The sequence below is a fragment of the Cupressus sempervirens genome, chromosome 8, assembly GCF_028749045.1.
Source record: "Cupressus sempervirens isolate cs-2001-9-10 chromosome 8, ASM2874904v1, whole genome shotgun sequence".
In the NCBI taxonomy this organism is placed as follows: Eukaryota; Viridiplantae; Streptophyta; class Pinopsida; order Cupressales; family Cupressaceae; genus Cupressus; species Cupressus sempervirens.
Genome location: NC_143125.1, coordinates 233,499,976 through 233,502,530, shown reverse-complemented (window position 1 = coordinate 233,502,530; position 2,555 = coordinate 233,499,976).

Below are 2,555 nucleotides of genomic sequence, written 5' to 3'. Positions count from 1 at the left end.
CATAGGAAAATGGAGTGGCTAAACACATGAACAAGACTATAATAGAGCATGCAAGGAGCATGAGGTTACACGTTGGGTTTCCCTTAAACATGTGGAAATAGGCTATTAATACTATTGTATATTTGATTAATAGAGGTCCCTCTACTCCTTTGGGTTGTAGTATTCTAGAAGAAGCATGGATTGGTAAGAAGGTGAGTTATTCTTTTCTCAAAACGCTCAGTTGTGAAGAATTTACTCATATAGATTCTGAAAATAGAACCAAGCTAGAAGCTAAGTCAAAGACATGTGTATTTTTTAGATATGGCGTTGATAAATTTGGTTATAGGCTTTGGGATTTTGAAAATCATAAAATTTTAAGAAGCAAGGATGTCATATTCAATAAGAAAGTGTTGTACAAAGATTTTTTGTAGCAGCATGAGAAGAAAGAAGATGATTATGTAGTGCCAGATGACACTCCAAAAGATGATGTTCCAACAATTCCTCATGATGTACAACAACTACAACACCAAATACCACACACCCAGTGAATGTTAGATGGTCAACAAGGCTAAGTAGACCTCCAGAAAGATTTTTTTCCTTCATTGTATTCTATTTTACTTACTAATGATGGGGAACTTGAATGTTATGATGAAGTTTTGTAGGTGGATACAAAGATTTGGTGGAAGTTTGCAATGAAAGACAAAATGGACTCCTTGCTAAAAAATAAGACTTGGGATTCATAAAAGTTGTCTACAGGTAAAAGGGCTTTATAGAATAAATGGGTTAATAGGTTGAAAGAAGAGGATGGAGGTAAGAAAAGATTTAAAGTCAGGTTAGTGGTAAAAGAATTTTCATAGAAAAAAATGCATTGATTTTGATGATATATTCTCTCCTATTGTTAAAGTGACTTCTATTCACACTATTTTAAGTATTGTGGCTACTAAAGATTTGCATTTGGAGTTTCTTGATGTTAGAACAACCTTTCTTCATGATGATTTAGATGAAGAGATATAAATGGCACAACCACATGCATTTGAGGTCAAAGGTAAGGAGAACTTAGTGTAGATGTTGAAGAAAAGTTTATATGGTTTAAAGTGAGCACCTTGGTAATGGTATCTAATATTTAAGAGTTTTATGCATGAGCATGGATATAGTAAGTGTCATTTAGATCAATGTCCTTACTTTAAAAGGTTGGATGATTATAGCTACATTATTTTATGTTTATATGTTGATGATATTCTTATAGTTGGGTCTAACATGGATCACATTAAGGGGTTAGAAGAAAAATTATCACATTCATTTGCTATGAAGGATTTGGGGGCAGCAAAACAAGTCCTTGGTAAGAATATTTGAAGAGATAGGAAGAACAAGAAATTGACCTTATCTCAAGATTATTATATTGTGAAGGTGTTGCAATGTTCCTCTATGGAGAATGCCAAAGCTGTTAGCACACCTTTACCTAGTCATTTGAAGTTGATTAAGGAGATGTGTCCAAAGACACAAGAAGAGGAGGATAAGATGCCCAAGGTACTTTATGCTTCAGCTGTAGGAATCTTAATATATACTATGATATATACAAGGCTAGATATTGCACATGTGGTGGGAGTTGTTAGTAGGTATATGATTCATCCAAAAATTGAGCATTGGAATGCAATAAAATAGATTCTTAGATATTTGAGAGGAACATATAGTAAGTGTCTACATTTTGGGGGCTCTACTACTGATTTATAGAGATATGTTGATTCAGATTTGGTAGGGGATATTAATACCAAGCAGAGTACTCTAGGTTATGTATTTACTATTGGTGGGGCAATAGTAAGATTTGTTTCTCATTTGCAGAAGGTTCATGCTTTATCCACTATAGAGGCAAAGTACGTTGTTGCTACATAGGAAACCAAGGAGATTATATGGCTTCAATTCTTCTTGGAAGAATTGTGACACCCATAGTGAATAATTATTTGTATACAGATAGTCAGAGTGGCATTCATCTTGTGAAGAATTTAGCTATGCATTCAAAGAGAAAATACATACAGTTGTGGTACCATTTCATTTTATTAGTTTTGAATGATGGACAATTAAAGCTAGACAAGATACATAAAAATGAAAATCTAGCATATATATTAACAAAGGTAGTGACAAGGGAGAAGTTGAACTTCTCTTCAACTTTGCTTAGTCTTCTAGATTAAATAGAACAAAAGAATAGTAGAGTCTAGGGTGGTTTGACCTAGTAGGAGCCCCATGAGGTAGTGATATTGCCACAGGACCAGTCTCCAAGTGAGATATTATTGTGTAGTATGGAGCCTAATTAGTCCCTAAGTGGGAGATTGTTAGTTTTTGGTAACTAGTTAGGGAAGTACTGTACATATTTCATAATTCTTTTAAGTTCAGGGCATCAACCCAAAGAAAATTTTGGGCTGACATGTAATAATTAATTATAACCCTAAAGCAGTAAAAATTATAGTATAAAAGAGCTTAGGGTTAGGGATTCTCATAAGGTGTGATGTGAAAATTGCTTCTTGCAATGGTATTGAGTTGTAACGAATTACATATTGTAATCATTGGATCATAATAATATT